We start from the raw sequence: 18,402 nt of genomic DNA, 5'->3' as shown, positions 1-18,402 counted from the left end.
AGTTTCAGAACTGCCCTTATTTGTTTTAAGACCTGGGTTTCTTCTTAAAGAATCTAAAAGTATCTAAATTTGATAATAATATGAATTGTCTCTTGGAAATGGAAGCTTGATTCTAGGAATTTCAAGTTATGCTCCTTTGCATTTTCCTGGCGATTCCTAATGTAGACGTGTCTGTAGCTTTTATTTACTGCTTCTGATTCAGAAATGTAAGATAACTCAAATGCTTTCACGGCACAGCAGGAAGTTTTAGAAGGTCTTGAGAGGTGCAGTATAAAGCGAGTAAAACAGGCACAGCTGGATGATAAAAATGAAAACAAAACCCAGCATTTTCCAACCAAATGTCGTCTGGATGTGGCAGGTTTGGGGATGAGCAGCGTTTCTCAAAAGCTTTCCATGAAAGAATCCTTTTTTCAAGCAGAGCAGTACGTGCATTTAAGCTTGGCTCTTTTAGAGAAGGATACAGAAAGTATTTGCATGCTATCTGGAAATTGGTGGTAAAATTACCTGTGCTTTTGAAATGAATATTCTCATAGTTGTGAGTCGTCACTGCTTCGAAGGCACCACGTTATCATCTCAAGTTCAATAAAATGCTTAAACTTAAAGCAAAGCAGTTACTCCAAGGAGCTCCAGCTGGGGAGAACCTCTCAGTTTTGCACAGTGAGAGCAATGCAACTGGAGCAGGTTGGTGCCATGGAGTGGCCACAGGAGATTAGTGGGGTTAACCATTTTACTGAAATACAGTACAGGTTTGATCCTGTCTTGTGGGACCCTATGTTCAAACAAAAGCCAAGGCTACTGTTGGGAAGCCTCATTCTGTGTTGTTAAGGGTCACTGGTGTGGCTTCAGAAGTTGAATTGTTATGGCTTTCTTGCTTCTGAGCAGGAACAATCTTAAAAGACCTCTGTGCTATTGTGATATAACAATGTGGTATAACAATGGTATAACAACTTGTGTTGAAAACACCATTTTTTCCCTCTCCTTACAGACCAAGATAAGGAGCGAAGTGTTCTCAGTGTTAACATGGAGTTAACACCTTTAATTGAATACTCTAAATACAAAGCAAAGAAATGGCTTTCCAACAGGAATTTCTAGGTTTTCCTGCTGTCTTGTAGGTTTCATTGTATTAATTTCACTGTTGATGGCTGTTCTCCCAAACTGGTTACTCTTACTATGCTATTAAATATGGTGTCAGGCAAGCGCATACATTTCATATGTTAGAAATGAGAAGTTTTATCTTCAGAAATAAATGATAGGCAACTGCAGAGGAGAAGAGGAAAAGGGCGATTCTTACTGGGACTCTTCCCTTCCTGCACCCTAAGTGCCATGGTGCAGACAGGTCAGCTCCCAGCCTTGTCTTCCACAGAGTGCTTTCTGTGGCCATTACATCTCAGATCAATGTGGAAAAACTGTTCTACAGAGAACTGGAGATGGCTTGCCACTGTTTTTCCATTGCACCAGAAATCATAAGGACAGAGAATATCAGAAGGGAAATGCTCTGGCTTGTAGACTTTTATAGGATCATGGTCCTACTCAGTTATGCTGTCCTGAAACTCACCCAGAAGTCATCTCAGCACTTGCATGGTAAATTGTAACTATTGCAGCTAGGTTGCTTAGTGGTGTGACCTCCACTAATAAGAGCTTAAAGGGACCAAACAGCTTACAGAAATGGGATTAGAAGTGGTCAGCTGAAGCTGTTGCTACCTTGCTGCCTACCTGCCTTGCTCAGCTCTCAGGAGGCAGCTGATGGTGGCCCCACAGGTGGCTCCTGCCTCCCTGATGAACCTGAAGTGCATCATGATGGAGTTCCTCCAAAGCACTGATGGAAAGATAGGAAATTTTGTAACTGCATTAAGGCTCTGAACGAAGATGTTGGATGCGGGTTGTATGTTAATAGTGGTTACATTGCCTGTTGCAGCAACTGTTTGGACAAGTGGCACAGTGAAGTGGTTGGAATACCATTGCTCTAGGTATCATATGGCAATGAGAAATCAGGGCATGCATTCTGCTAAGAAAAATGTATATGTTTAACTTTTTCTCTTTTGGAGGGAAAACACAAAGCGAATTTCCATTTCTTAGCAAACTACTATGTCTGGGGATTGTTGAATGAGAAGGTCTAGAGAAAGCTTGTATTTGCTTGGGTGACCCCAACATGTTGTTTATTCTCCGCTTGTACATCAGCCCTGTCTGTACTGAAGAAGTTTTGTAGTTTTGCGGCATAGAAAATATGTTTTTCATCTATAAAGTAGGGGGTTTATCACCATTGTTAATGATGCCTACTGTGTTACTTGTAAGGTAACATGGAGTTGGGGTAAGATAGTGCTGGCTGCGAGGAGTGCTGCAGCTGTAGCTTACCTATGGTCACTTATGGTCTCTTATGGCCATGACTTAACCATGGCACTGAATGTGCTCAGTTCTGTCAGAGATGCTGTTTCCAACATCCTCAGGACTATGGGTCCCAATGGATTGAGATACTGCTGAGTTACCACAAGGATTATGATTGTCTGGGAAAATGGTTTTATTTGCCAAAAAAGAGCTTGTTTATTTTACTTACAAGGTTTGATTCTTCTGCCTTGCTTTTGCATTTTAAGCAGTGTCTTAATGCCTGTAGGACTTTGATTTGTGGCCAACTTCTTTTCCCACTGATGCTGATAGGATAGATGGCCTGTACTACCTCCCTCTGATGCACGCGATGCCTGGCTCATGTTTCTAAAGCATGTCACTTTGTTCATGTGAATGTGTGTCCTTTTCCCACCTCTGCTACAGGATTTATGGGCTGCGCTGCCTTTCCCCCAGAGGGGCTGCTATATGCTGTGGAGGGGGAGCTGTGTTTGGACTCATGTCTCACAGCTGTGCACTGGCTGTGGTATGTGTGATGCAGCACAGCTGTCAGAATGGAGACATTCAGTGCTGAAAGCAGGAACGTGGCTGTAGAAGATTAGTGATAGCTCTGTGTTCGGTCAAATGCAGGCAGGGCAGCTGTGGCACGGAGCAAGGCACTGCCATGGCTGCCCTATGCTCATCTTTGATTTTGGGTTGGACCATAACCATCTCCCTTCCAGCTCCCTTTGCAGACTGTGCTCTCTGCTGAGAAAAGCTGAAGCCTTGCAGTGTATCTGAGGCTTTTCTGTTCAGACACAGCTCATGGCTGTGGTCATGACAGGATATCTCCCTCATATGGGTGACCTTCAGTAGCACTGCTTGGGTCCTGGTGTGATGAGAAATGCAAGAAAAGATTAATTAAGACATTCCAGCTGCACAGTTTTCCCCCTCCAAATGGACTGGAAACTTTAGGCTGGCTGACGCTTTTATGTTTTGTTTTTGTAAAACAAGTAATTCGAGGTTGCTGTTAAATGCCCTTTGTTTCTGTTTTTGATATCATCTCCTGGTATCAAACTACCTGACTTGTGTAATATTCCTACTGCTGTCTGGGGAGAGTTTTATGTTTGGAAAAACACTTAATGTTAAAAATGTTTCACAGTATTGTTGAAAACCAGTATTCAATGAGCAGTGAGAAGACTTATGTTGCTGAGGCACTCCTGTTAGAAGGCATCCAAACAAAGGGATGCAGACATGTGGATCTATGCTGCGAAGGTGCCCATCTCTGCTCCCTTCATAACTGCATTGTGCTTAATCACAAAAGGATCTGCTTGAATTGGCAGTGCAGAGGAATTTAAGGCATGTTCTAATGTCTCGTTTATGTCAGGATTCCTGCATATATTAAATACTTGGTAACTCTGCTGATGCGTTTGGGGGAAAAGGTGGAGGGATGTGGCTTGAGTAATATTGCACAATTGACAGTAAAATAGATATGCATCTGTCTATCCTTACTGAGCTGTAGCAGGAATGGAGACGTAGGCGTCCCCAGGCATCATTTTCCTTAGCCCCTGGGGAGATTTCTGCAATGCAAATGCCTTCTGTGAGTGAGAAATTGCCCATGTAGACAATAACTAATGTGTCAGTGAGTGCATCACTGGAGATGGTGGAATATCCACAAGTGGGGACAAGTGGAATTAATCCATCTGGTTCTTCAGTTTGGCTCTGAATGTAGATCTTATAAGATGAAGGAAGACTTTGTAAGTGACCTGGAATCACTGCCAGAAAAAGCTGGCTAGCAGATAGCCTTATAGCCCCTTTTGAAGTAACTTACGTGTTTAATCATTGTTTTTTTCCCAATCAGCAATTGCTTTGGTCAGCAAGGAAGGTGAAGCAGCAGCAGTGGTCTGGAGGTCTGCTTCTGGAACTCTGCACTGAACTGGGGCTCTTCATGTTGAAATGAAGAGACCTTCTTGGCAATGTAAGTTTTGAGGCGGTTTGGAATAAAAATAGACTTTTCTTTTATGTACCCGACTCCCTCAGATAAGCGCCGTCAGAAGTTTGTTCAACATTGTGATCAAAAAATGCATGTAGCTAAGGACAACTGCTTTTCATTAGTTTCTTGTTCCAATCTTGAAAAACATTAATATTGAGATACTCTATTCCAACAACTTTACTCTTCTTAGTGCAAAGGTTCAGAATGTGAGGAGAAGTGAAATGAAGAACAATGCACATCGTGCCAGAGTAGAGCAGAACATGATGAAGCTGTTGCAATTCCTGTCACCCATTTCTGCCTTTTGAGCCAAACTTGGCAGGGATGTTGGCATGGCACCTAGAGAGTGCTGGAGAGGATGGCACTGGAAAGTGTTTTAACATGATAGCAAATTAATGAGCTATACTGATAAACATAAGTACGATAAATACAAGTATATTAGTTGCTGATGGTGATAAACTCTTACTGTTAGTAAATCAGTGTGTGGCATGCTTGATTATAGAAGGGCTTCTTTCTGCTTAGGGCTGCTAACTGAGGACATGGATACTGAATCATTAGAATAGTGTGGGAGATGGGTTGCTTGCATCCCTTTTGTACTGTGCAGTATTGGGATGGCTGCAGTTTATCTCTGTCGAACATGGAGATGGTAATAGTCTTCTTGACTCAAACAGAAGTTATATAAATGAGTACTTCAAAAAACTCTTATCAACAGTTAAGATAGAAGTTATGCTGTGGTTTATGTGAATTGCTGCTGAAGGAATAATGAAGAAAGATGGAACATAAGACGTTGTTTTAACTCAGCAGCTGTGGTCTCTATGATAAAGGCACATAAATCCCTTCACATGAAACAAACCACAGTTTAGGAATTCTTTTAAATATTTCAGCCTGTTTTGATCATATATTCCTATTTTTAAATACTTTAAATTCTGAAAGGAAGTTTTCTTCAGTCTTGCCAATGCTCTATGAAGTCCTCTGAGGGAAAAGGAAGGGAGTGTTCAGAAAACTATTTCTGACATTAAATGGCTTCTGAAATGCTGAGTGGATAAAACCTTGAATTTGTGTTTTGCGAGTAGGCGTTTGGAAGGCAGGAAAGGTTTTATTTAGAAGTGGCTGGGCCATGCAGGGCCATGGGAATGTGCATGGGTCTGGGGTGTCCATGGGGCTCCAGCATCAGTCCGTGGCCTCGCTTTTTGCCAATGGTGGGATTGGCAGGATGCTGATGACTAACTTGGGACTGACTGCTTGGCTGCAATCTATCTCCAGTGCTCCCTTCTCACCCGGCGTGCTGTCAAGCTGAACAAATTCCAGTGTTAGTGGAGCTTGTAATCAATTAGGCACAAGGTGAAAAGGATAAGAAAGAAATACTAAAGACAATAGCTGAGTGTGAAGCATCAGCAGGAATTCCTCAAGGGCCATGTGATTGATGGCTGCCCGGCATCTTGTTTGTGTCTGAACAAGCTGTGCCAAAGCCATCCATAGCATACACTGCACACGTTAGATTGGTTTTTATCCCCACATCGAACTATTTGCACATCCAAGGATGTTCTCTACTTCTATAATAACCCAACCTGTATCACTGCTCTCACCCATGTAGAGGTTTGAATTTCTGGTCTAAAAATTCAGACTAAACTTGCTTTATTCAGGTCTTTTAACTTCATCCTCATTTAGTTTACATCAGCAGTTTTGTACAGCTGTCTGAGGAGCTGTGAACACCTCTTGCAGTTCGCACTCAGCAAGCTTTTTTCTTCAGATTTTTAAATAAGGCAAATGTGAAGTGCATGAATCAGACTCCAGAAATGCTTCTCTAGTGCCTGCTGCGGCTCAGTGTGAGAGGGGAAACAGAATTCTGGAAGGGAAATCTGTCATTATGGCAGCAGGAATAATTTCTCATCGAGACTTGCTATTCACATGCTGCTTTTATGCTTCCTATTTAAGTCTCTAAAAGAGTCTGTGTATTATATGGTGAACTAAATGGCTTTTTAATAAGCTCGTAACTACTGTCTCCCAAACTCTGTAATTTAGACACTTAAGTGAATAATAGCACGTGATGTATAATAGCATGTTGCCTTCAGTTTTCTATACTCTAATAGAGGGCAATGATGCACAAATGTATAGTTAATTAGGTCTTAATTTTCAGTTCTTTGCAGTCCACTTTGTACAGATATCTTTATTTGTATTGCAGTGCAGTTGAATCAGTGGAATAATCTGAGCAGTTAGACTATCCAGTTATGATTGCAGTGAGGTTAATAAATGAAACTCCTCCTCCAGGCTTTGGTTTTGTTTTGATTAAAGCCTACAAGCACAGCAGGGAAGAGCCCTCTGTGTTTAAGTTATCCTTCAAATTGGTTTAGCATACAAAGGTACACCTAATAAATCTCTGATAGAAGCCGATTTCTAAATATGGCTTGTATCTGAATGGGAGTGCTGGCTCCTAGCACCTGCCCAAGACAGTTGTGTAAGGTCACCTTGTTGTAATGGAGAGAACAATTTGCATTTGCTTCTGGAGAGGACTAACCTGGCACCTCAGGGTGAGGGATCTGCTGGTGTCTTGGATCCTTATCGTGGATAGGATTTCATGTTCTCATTTTTAGTGCTTTTCTTCATTCCTCCTTTTTTCTTTTTTTTTTTTTTTTTCCTTTCCCAAGATGCTTCTGCAGTGAAGTGTTGAATAGATGTCAGATACCTCTTTTCTCATTGATGTCCCATTTGGTTTCCCATTGCCCTGCTTCATGCAGGCATAGCCTTTCATTACAGCTGATGAGTAATTTTCTGCTTGGACTGTATATTGTGCTTTCATATCCTCATTTTGCAAGTGCCCGCTCTTTGTTTTTCATCCTGTACAAATCTACTGGCACCAGCATCTTGAGGAAAGGCCTAGGGCTGTTCTGAAAGAGTCAAAGTTGAGCTGAAAGGATTACTGTTTTCATCAGCAGTCCATTCATCTTAGATTTATGTGACGAGCAACTCCATTTTATGTTTGAGTACAGATAGCTGTTTTTAGAGAATTGATCTTTTTACACACAAACTGTTCCTGTCAAATCTTTAGTTTGCTCTATCTTCTAAGTTTTAAGTGGCCTCTGATAGACCTGGGAAACACTTAGATCTGGGCAAGCCATCTTTTCCTACAAGCTGCTGTCTGAAGAGTTCCTGTGTTAGGAATCTAATGTGGCCCAGAGGTGAATGTGGAGTGGAGCAGCAGGCAGTGGAACTGATGAGCTTTGAGAGGAAACAGTGGAGGTTTTTCAGTTGCATCTTATCTTCTACAAGGTATTTTATGTATGCACATAGTATTATTGTTGGCATTGCACTTCTCTAGCATCTGTACTGAAATAATTACTGATGAATTATTGATTGATTGATATTATATCCCTCTCTATGGATTGTGTTCACATTTTCTTGAATAATTGAGGGTTTGTTCATTTTTTTCTAAGTCTGGAGTGGCTTTCATCATGTTCAAGGGCTTAATCTAGGTGGAATTGGTGTCAGGAGAAGAGAGGGAACCCAATTGTCATCTTTCTGTTGGTAAAGAGGTGATGTCTGGGTTTTTAGTAGTGAAAAAATATGGGTAGGAGGACCATGCTTTTCCCAAGCCAATGTCTCAAACCAAAGGGGCTTTTAAAAGGAGGTCCTGTGAAGAAGATGGTATGTTGATGACCTGGAAGAGATTATGCACTGGAGAAGAGAGAAGCCTGAAAATGCAGTGAATTGGACAACAGTACTGGTTTTCTTGTAGGAGAAGGGAACAGGTATTTGGACTTGTCATAATATGTAAGTGAAAATAACATTTTTCTTTAATGATTCTTTTGTGTAGAAAAATGCTGCTGAGCCTTGCTGTAGTCAGTTGCTGTCACGGGCTCCTAGAAAGGAGACTTCTGTGGGTCCAGGTCCCAGGTTGCTCTGTGTGTCCAACAGGTCTCAGCAACTGCAAGGTTCCTATTCCAGAAAGCTGAAGGCTGGAGGGTTAATGACTTTACTGTTTTGCTTGGTGAAACACGAAGATACCAAGTTCACTTGAGAAATGTAACAAATCTTGATGGTTTCAGCAAATCTTGGCCTTCAGAGAGAGCTTTATGTTTTTCTTGTTGAGAGTTGATAATGTTTTCCTTAATTATGAAAGACAGAAGAAGGCATGAAGTATTTTATTTTTCTTCAGTTGGAAAGAAATTCTTATGGACTCCTCCCACAGAGCAGTGAAGTGCTTTAATCCATGGGGTATTGACTTATCTAAGCTTCGAGCCAGGACATTAGTTCTCTGAGAAAACAGATCTTTGCCCACACATGATTCTAAATATGTACTTCCTGAGGTGAAAGGGTTGAGATGTCTTTAGCAGGACGTGCAGTACTGACAGAATTAGTAAGGAAATCATCCATTCACAAATGCTTAATATCCAGTTTTCAAAACAGTTCAAGCATCTAGCCATTTACGTAGAGTGTTCTGTTGTGTCCCCTGTGGAGTAGCAAAAAGAGAAGGAGAACTCTGCGGTTTGAGTAGATGGTCTGTCAAATCTCCAGATAGGAAATGTACCAAAATGTCATCAAAGTCCAAATTCTAGAGCTATGTAAGAGGTGAGTCAGTAATCAGACAGCATTCAGTGTTAACTGTTTCTCTTGGGTGCTGTTTACATGGCACTGTCTTCCTGCATGCTTGGGTGTTGGAGGTTCTGGTAGGTTGTGCTGTACATGAACACCAGCTCACAGATTATCTCTGATCTAAAACTTGCCTTTTAAGTATCCTATTGTGGCTATACAGTTATTTTTCTGGGTCCATTTCCAGTGCTAGACATATGTCTTGTTTCTGAAACCAGAATGGGGTTAGAAGCATCTTTTAGAGTGACTGCACACCAGGTTATTCTATATGAGTCTGCCATATTGCCTTGTAGAAGGCATTGACTAGAACTTCATTGTTCATGTCAGTTCTGTTCACTCAAGGGTGTGGAATTTGTGGTTCTGTTTTCCTTTGTGTGGTAGGTTTTGTTTGTTTGTTTTCAAATCATGGCTGTGCATTTGAGCATTGATTTTTTGCTGAGCCATTCCAAGTCCCTTTCTAGAATTTATGGTTTAATTAAAAATTCTGTGAGGTTTTATAACTAATGTAAAAGTTAGCATTTCGTGTTGATACCGAATTTCATTGATGTTATCCTTGTCCATCTGTATCACTTGATTCTCCGAGAACTCCTGTTAGTCCTGTCAGATACTGCTTTACATCAGTGTGTCATCTGCTGATGTTACTACCCTTCATCTCTCTTGACTTGTGGCCTTGTTTTCAGTTCACTGCTCTGTGAAATATTCTGTAGCACAGGGGTATGGGAGGTAGACTGCTGCTAAACTCAGCTACCATGCATATTAAGCCTTATTTTTCTCACCTTTGCTCATCTCCTGTGTGTGTGTATCCCTCTACCCGTTCAACCCTCTGGGAGGGCACACATGGTAGTCCTTGTTTCCATCCTCTCTTGACTGAGTAGGCAGCACAGAGTGTGCCTTGTTCAGATTGCTTCAGGAAATACCAAATGGCAGAGCCTCTCTAAAAAGAGGTTTGTGCATTGTGGCTAACCAGAGTTATTAGATGTGGTGACCAGAGAAGTTTGGGCTCATGTTACAGTTCTGGGTGATACTCAGAGCAATCCAGTTCCTTTGGGTTCTTTTGTGAATTTAAGTCATTTTGTAAAATATATCTGCACTGATAATCATACGAGTAATGCGGTAGCTCAAAGAATGGAGGCAGGGTCTTGCCTCGGTGACAAGAATTAGGGAAAAAGCTATTTTAACTAAAATTAAGTCTTATTTCTTTGGTCAGTACTTGTCAATTGCTCTAGAAGCACTAAAAACTTGTGTGTGTTCCATTCTTGTTTCAAGACTTTCTTCTTCCTCTTCCTTCCTTACCAAACTTCATGCCAAGAAATACACCAACTTTGATGACTCAGGCATGAGAACTCTTATTTCCTTTCATTTTTGGTTCACCTCTTGTATACATGTGCATATCCTATTAACTTCTTTTCCTTTTTAAAAGCTACTGCTTGGAGTTAACACTGAGCAGTAAAGATGAAAGTCTGCAGTCCATTCCATGGTGTGGAGCATGGCCTTTGATGTGCTGATTGCCATCCCCCGGTTCAAAACTGATGGGTAGGGTTTCAGTAGTTTTAGTTGCATGATCGAAAAGTATATGCTTTAAAATACAGCTTTCTGAGCATTTCTGTGTATTGCAGTTAAACTCTTGAGCGCAGAGGGCATAGTTTGATATTAAATTTTAATGATCAATGATGGCATTTTTAACTGAAAATGTATGGTCACTATCCTGAGGAACCAAGGCTGGGTGGTTTTACTAAACATAACATCACAGCAGAATCCATAAATGTAGATTCTGCTGCACCATTTTGCACGTAGCTCTGATTTTGGTGTGTACAAACCTTGATCTTTAAAGTTTCCTAACCGTTCTCTGTTCAGATGTTAATAGAAAATTTGGGGTAGCTTCCAACAATAAAATTAAACTGGCTAGCTTTCCTGTGAGGCTTCCTGTGTTTCCTGCTTCTGTTCTGGCTTAAAGTTAATGGTGTTAAAAAAGAACACCCTTTCTTGTATTGTTTCCGTTTTTGTTTTTAGCCAAAATGCAAAGGCAGGGAAGCATGGCAGCAGGTTTTATATATATATATATATATATATACATATATATCAGTACCGTAAACAAGAGAACAAGCAAAAAACAAACAAAAAAATGCCTTCAGCGTGATCACTTTTTTTTTTTTTTTTAATGATTGATCATAATTTCAGGTTTTTGCCATTGCTATTAAATAAAAATGCATTCCTGTGCCTGCCTAGTTTTATGCACGTTAGCATCTCAGCACTTAAATGTGCAGAGAAAAGGCTGAGTTGTCAGAGAGAGGAGGAGGCTGAAAGAAGGCATTCTCTGTAGAAAATGTCTTGACTTGAGGAACGGCTGGAAGATTAGCCCAGGTAATGGTATTACTTCAGGGAAGTTTATCAAGCAATGTGTGAGCACACTGCTGAGATCAAATGGTGATTGAATGTTAATCAGTAATTCTATTCATGTGGGTCCAGTATTTTCCAGCTCTTAATTTGTTTCTGTATATAGTATTCAGATTGGACCCATTATTTCTGTTGCTGTCCAAGATAGTAGCCATTTTGTTCTTAATTTAATTTGTCTTTTCTTTGGACAGTCAATGTCAATTACTTTAGAAGCACTGCAAATGCAATGTGTTGCATCCAATTGATTCTGGCTTTTATTTGTGATCCTCCGCATACAGTTGAGTGGTGTTCACTCAAGGTAGTTATTTCTTTCCTTTGCAGTGCTTGGAAATCTCACCACCTATTTAGCATTAGGTGATGAGTTGCAATGTAGGTGGAGGCGTGGAGATGTCTGGAAAAAGAACAGCACTTCAATTTTTGTTATAATAACATATGCTGAATGAGGGGGAGTCAAATGCATCATTTTATGAAGCTGGTAAGCTGAAGGAAGAATTAGGATTCTACAGATTTGACTTGCTAAGCCAGTACCCAGGACCTACCCAACTAAAACACTTCAGGGCAGGATTGCACGTGCTGCTTGAGAGCACTTTGTCTTGTTCAGATAAGTGCTGCTGGAATTTTCCTGCATTGCACAGCCCACCCACTCTCTGTTACTGTGGGAAGATTATCAGCACTGCACACAACTGTGCGATGGATGCAGAGGAGGTCGGAGCTGGTGTCAAGTTGAGTTCAGGCTACAAGCACAGTGCTGCAGATTGGGTGGCTCCAAGCAGCCCTAGTAGTTTGGGCCAGCGCTACACTGGGGGTATATCTCTGTGCTCTAGAATCAGTATCAGTGTGCTCCTGGACGTTAGCTGACATTAACTCTCCTTGCATTCACATGACTCCTTACAGGAAAAGGCTTTATAGGTTAATAAATAAATAAATAACTTGCTAAGGCTTTCTTACTATCTTAATGTGTCAAAAAAAGTTACAATATATGCAAACAACATTTTGACTCTGGCATGTTATAGCACTCACTGTACCTGAAGGTATTTAAGCCTTACTGTTTTATACATTTTGAGTTTCAGTGAGGGTAAACCTGCTGATGCAGTCATCAAATTGAGGTTGCCATGAGAAGGAAGCTAAGTCTCCTGAACAGAAATACAAACAGAATTATATGCGAGGTTTTAGGATGCAGTGTGTTCTCTGTTCAATGAAAGGCAGGACTGTTGTTTTTTGCAGGCTCTGAGGAATGCATTCCCGTATAGGTGGGGTACCTTTGAATGCTTCTAACGGCTTAATCAGTGCATAAACAAAACCACCCCAAAGGCTGCTTTGTTAGTGGAACGACTGTGCTTCTGTGGTATGTGTTTCTGGCTGAGTCCAGGTAGGGGTTTTCTGGAGGCCTTTTGCATTTTTTGTGGTAACCCCATGAACAAAATATTCAGAGAGCATAACCATGCTGTATTCCTAGCTCTTCAGTTTTGTCAGTGATCAGAAGTCTAGAAGAAAGTACGTTGTTACCTTTTATCAAGATATGTCTTTGACATGTGTTTTTATGCTCTGCAGTTTCTAATGTAAAGAAAAATAATCGCAGTGTGCTCTCAAAGCATTACTCAACAGCAGTGTAAACCAGAGCATGCTGACATTTGTGGTGGTGATGCCTTTTAGGCAAGCTGCTGGAGTTGGGCTGCAGTGTTAGCAGTGTGGGTTGCTGCCTAATTGGACGTCTGTGCTAGAAGCAACTGGATGTGTTTCATGATTCCTGGAGAAGCAAAGTGTTCAGTTCCCTGGGGTGAATTTCCTCTGGTTAGCTGTCAGACTCTTCACTTTCAAAAGCCGGTTCTTATCTGATAGTACAAAACAGTCTGACTCGTCAGGTTGGTGCTGAGAAGCAAGGAAGACCCTGTTCCTGCTTGTACCTTGAAGAAGTTGAGCACCTAAGGTATGGGATTTATGAAATGCTTCTGGGATGTGCCTGAATCCAGTTTGTTTCCCTGCAGATCAGCAGGCTCTGGGACAGATTCCGGACCTGTTGCTGCATTTCAGAATTACTCCTGCTGTAGCAATGGGTTATTATGCTTCATGGATGCTCACGAAGTAGTTCGCGTAAGCAGAATGCTAATACTTTAAAAATACCTCAGATTTGAGAGGAATCTAAATTTCTGTTATGCAGATACATAGCTGTAGAACCTTCAGGCTGCCTACAGCTGGCTTGTGTTGTTTGTTTTTAAAGCCAGCAGAAGCACAGAGGGACCATTGCTGGCATTCAGCTCTATTTTCATCAGGAGACTTTGTGGGTGGTGATATACAACCTCAAAATCCAAAACCCTTCTGGAGAACAATGGAGCAAAACACTGGTGTGGTGTTTCTTATGAATAGCCCCATTCAGGCACTTTTCTTTCTTTCTTTCTTCATTATTGAAGATTTAGCCTAGGTTTTCTGTGGTTTATTGAACCAGGCCCTATTCTTTCCTCTTAAAGCAGCCTGCAGTTTGTTAGCTGGGACAGCTGAATTGTGTGTATGTGTGCTTTCCTTTCATTGTAACCGCAAGCTAGAGGTATTTTTCCATCTCTGTGTGTGTTTGTGTGTGTGTATGTAGCCATAAGAACTGTGCATGTATCTTCAGTATGTCCATATGGTTTCTATATTCTCTAAGCAATTTGTTATCGGTGACATTAGGTCAAGTACAGAGCAGTTTATGTGTGAAGTTGTTGGACTGTATGGCTAAAGAGCAGGAATATTGGCACAATCTGACCAACAAGATGAAAACGCTGGTGGAAGCATTCTGCTAACTGAAAAGTGCAAAGTGATTTGCTTTTAGAGGAATTAGTTCTTCTACGGACTCTTAGAACAGAAGTTAAGGAAGAAGGCAGGCTTTTGATGCTCACTGAACCTTGATGTTTGTATCAAAAAACCAAAGATGGGAGGTTCTAGTGTGGCCACCTATCCTGCTGTACCTTTCCAGCCCAAATTACTTCTCTACATTGTTGTCTTTGGGACTATTGCAGATGAAATTGGATGAGTTGATGGGCACTTTACTGGTTGTTTTTTTTGTTTGTTTGTTTTAAATGTTTCAATATTTCTTTCAGTTCTTCATCTCTGCCACTCTTGTCTTTTCCTTATCCACAAGCTGGATATAATGGCTGTCCCTCCCTAGACACGTTTGTCTCAACATACATAAAAATGCTTGTGTGTTGAAGTTTGCAGCTGCTTGAGAATATTAGCATGCAGCAGTGGGAGTGTACGGGAGGTGCATTTTGAAATTGGCAGTCAGACACAGAAGTACTTGGAGTGGAGGGGATGCCCCAGAGTAACTGGAGAGAATGTAGTAGAGTGCCCACCTAAAGTGTGGTTTGTGATTCTTTCCGTCATGATTTAACATGCCCAAGGGTAGAGGGAAGAAATATTTGAGAGCTTTGTAGCGTGCTTTTCAAAAGACAGAGGCAGGTCTGTGTGATGTTATTCTTTTCTAGCCTGAACTAAGCATTTTAGCAAAACGGAGTGCTCGTTCACTGGCCCACAAGTCCTGCTGAAACTTTGCAAGTGTTTTCTGTTCCACAGAATGTCTCTTTCCTTTATTTTTTTGGACTGCTGCCCAGTCATGATATTTCATGTTCTTGACATAAAGCAGTGAGGTAAAACAGTGCGCCTTTGTCTGTGCTCAAACGCTACCATTTTGGGGGTGGGAGTTGGCAGAGGAAGTGAATGGCTGGTGCTTACAGGCCTCTGGAGGAACCAGGCAGAATGGTCCCCATTGATGGGGCCCTGCTAGTAAATACCTTCCCAGGTCTGTCACTGCTGTTTTGCTTGGCTCTGTGAATCGTCTCGGTTATTGAAAGTCTTTGGCTCTCAGTACTCAAAGATATTTGGTATAGAGAAGTCTGAGTTTCTCAGCCTCCTCTCCACCATTCTGGAGTGTTAGTGAGTGTGTGAAGATTGCTTGCTGTGGGGCTGGAGGCAAAGTACTGCCTGTCCCAGCTACAAGCACTGCTGAATCCTGGCCGAACCTGTGCTGATCAAGCTTTTGGGGCAGGCTTGTGTCCCATGGTAAATATTTCCATCTGACACAGCAGTAGATGACTTTGAGACAGAGCAGCCCTCAGCTATGACTCCTAGGTAGGCACAGCAAGGATGCCTGGGTTGTCTTCTGCTCCATTTTACTTCTGGGCATTGGGAATGTGGCAATGCAGGGGTCTTGCTATATAGTGAGTTTCACATTTTCTTTCCTCTAATTGTAGTTATTACGGATTGTTTTGCTACGGGGTAAACCAAGTGCTTTTACTGGACCTGGGTAGTTCTCACAGTCCTGTGTAGTTTCACTTGGGAGTTGTGGATATATTCTAAAACTTGCAGCAGGAAGGGGGAGGGTTTTCTTTCTCGTTTATGAAAATAGTCTTAACTAAGGAGAAAAAGAATTCCCAGAAGCTTGGCTCAATATAGTAGGCAATAATGTCCTGCTCAGAAGTGCTTGCTGCAGGATTGCCTGTGAGCTCCCAGAGAGGTGCACTACCTCTAGCAGCTGTAGTGGGCAAAGTGGGAGAGAAACAGCCCGTAATTTCTCTGATAGTTTGGAAAGTTAATCTGTGATATTTGAGGCTAAAGACCAGCTGTTGTCAGCTGCGGGCTGACATCCTCCTGGGAAACAGACGCGTGTGTGTGTTTGCTTGTCTTTTAGTGTATTAACTCTAATAAGATATGAAGGTGCAGGGAAAATAAAAATTACCAAGTTGAGCAGCATCACTGTTTAATGTTAATACAAGTGCATAGCTTCATTACAGTTCCCTTCAGCCTCTGCAGGAAAGTTGCAAAACCAAGAGAAAGTTAATTTTCCTCCATTGTTTATTGTCTTAATGTTCTGAATCAATATGTGCAATTTTCTTATTTAAAGCTCACTTCTGTGCATGAATTTTAAGGAAATAAATGTCAGTGTTTTCCATTTTTTCTCTCTGCTTTGGAATGTTTTTAAGCAGAGGTATTACATGGCTTTGCAGATTAGATTCATCTTCCTCATCCCTTTTGCTGATAAACTCTAGTGTGGTGTAGGTGTGGTGGCTGGAGCCGTTCATATTCTGTGTAGAGTGTTTGCAGAAGGTAAAAGCTGCAGGGGGCTGTTCTAATAAAAGGTATTTCTGGAGATGCAGTCTGTTCAGATTCAGCAGTAACCTGCTGCAGAGCTCCTTTGAGATTAATTGATGGCGTTAAATAATGAACAGCGCTACATGCAGTGGTAACAGTGCTCCTCCTGCAGTAGGTATTGGTTCTCTATAAAGTACCTAGTCCCCAGTTGCTTATGGGCCTGAAAGGGAACAAGCTTGTGCCTACTCCTCCTGTGCGAGATGTATTTTAACAGATAGGTAAGGTGACATCACAGCGGAAATGCAATCTTTATGCAATTTGCTTGGCATGTAATGCATGCTTTGTTCTAGTACTTATGCAGTCACCTTGAGCAAGGTATGAATTAACTTCCATCTGAAGTTACTCAGTAAAGGCTTAGCTCTATTCAAGTCAGTGATTTGTTTGCTTTTCTTTTCTTTATACTTAAAATAGTTGTAGTGATTCTGCTGTTTCGGACCATGGGGAATGAAAACATTCAAATTATAAAGGGCAGTCCTTTTACTTACCAGTTAACACAGAAATCTAAATAAAGAATGCTTTTCAAATAGTGTAAATATGGCACATTTACAGCTCCCATTTTCTTTAAGTGCGATGCCATTGTTCATATCTCTTTGGTAATTGATCAGTTAACATCTACTGCACATACTCAGAATAGAAGTGTTGCATTGACACTATTTGCAAAGTATTCTCAATATGACAAAATTTTTCCACTACTGATTTACACTTCAGTTTGTTGCTGGGATTGGCAGTGATAAATGAGACAAGAAAGGCTGCTTCATGCTCTTCATAGAGCTGCAAGGCACTCAAGATTGTATGGATTCTATCGCCTACGGAGCTGTTCTGTAATTCCAGTGGGAAATGCGAGCCAGTGACATGCAGAACAGCTTAAAGTTACAGCCAGAAACTTGGCAAACAGAAGTCTGGGAATGCTCTGCTTCTTCTGGGTGCTGCTTAAACTCTCCCCAGTCTTGCTTTCTGACACCACCCATTGTATAGAGGAGCTGTAATGCAGGAGTGCTGGGTTTTTGGTTTGCTTTGGCCTCTGCAAGAGGCACGGCACTGCTCAGGCTCGCTTTTAGGAGAGGAGAGCTGCTCCAGGTTTTCCCTCCGCCCTTAGAGACCTGCCAACCCCTCTCCTTCAGAAGTACTGGAAGGCAATTTTCTGCAAGAGAAAATCCTGTCCGTCTACCTGTATGTGGCAGCATGGGTATTTTTGTCACTTTTCATTGTTTTCAAAGTAAATATTAATGCATTTTTGAAAGCAGTCACTGATTTCAGCGGTTTACATCTGCTCCCAGTCATCTGATAGAATGCAAATCACTTTCTTTTTTTGCAGTTTCTGTCTGGCTGCTGGTAGTACTGGTGGTGGTAACCTCGTAGAAACGCAGCTAAGCATGTAAGAATTTTAAATGAGTTTCCATCTGGTGTTGTTGTTGGCTTTGTAACAGGAATAAAAATGTTTCGTGTTTTTACAAAGTAGGGAATTTATTATTTTTTTTCTTTCCCCCCCTCCTGATAATTAGAAATTCAGTCTAAAAAGCAAAATGGAAATTTCCAGTTTTTCCTGAGGCAGATCACTGAGCTGTGCCCCTGCATCAGCACATTGCAGAGGGAATCCAAAAGGCATCTGCACCATGTGACATATGGGCAAACTGGGTATTTTAATAGGTCAGTCTGAGCTAATATGGCTTTCTTGCATCTCTGTAAGCAGTGTGGAGGTGCTCCTGAGCTGATGAGTTCTTGGAATCTTCTAAATTAATTTTCCCAATTATCTCTAACTAAAATACAGTCTCTAGGTCTGTATCGTATTTGGTTGTTAGGTTGGATTCTTTAGGTGCTGACACATCCATGACTGCTTAACCTCCTGGCATTGGTTTGGAGAAAACAAGGGATGATTCTGAACTGGGAGAAAATAGCCACTTTCTTGAATTCTTTATGTTCTTGCTGTTCCTGCTTAATGTCTTGCTCTTGGAATGGTTGGGATTTCTTGTCTGAGTGCTGAGACTTTGCAGGTG

The 18,402-nt window shown here is 41.4% G+C and overlaps 1 protein-coding gene across 22 annotated transcripts in view; it reads left to right on the top strand.

Annotated features, from left to right (window-relative positions):
* The window catches only part of APBB2 (amyloid beta precursor protein binding family B member 2), a 159,773-nt gene that overhangs the window by 24,460 nt on the left and 116,911 nt on the right, over window positions 1-18,402 (top strand). For 4 of the 22 annotated variants that reach the window (XM_072336658.1, XM_072336648.1, XM_072336659.1 and 1 more), the window contains exon 2: window positions 4,178-4,294. The exons of 16 other annotated variants lie outside the window; for them this stretch is intronic. The gene's annotated coding sequence lies outside the window, so the exon portion shown is untranslated. Of the gene's footprint in view, window positions 1-4,177; window positions 4,295-17,723; window positions 17,784-18,402 lie in introns of all 22 variants that reach the window. 2 more of the 22 variants (XM_072336665.1, XM_072336650.1) reach the window with 1 other exon arrangement.

The sequence above is a fragment of the Excalfactoria chinensis genome, chromosome 4 (genome assembly GCF_039878825.1).
Source record: "Excalfactoria chinensis isolate bCotChi1 chromosome 4, bCotChi1.hap2, whole genome shotgun sequence".
In the NCBI taxonomy this organism is placed as follows: Eukaryota; Metazoa; Chordata; class Aves; order Galliformes; family Phasianidae; genus Excalfactoria; species Excalfactoria chinensis.
This window is presented reverse-complemented; position numbering and strand designations above follow the sequence as displayed.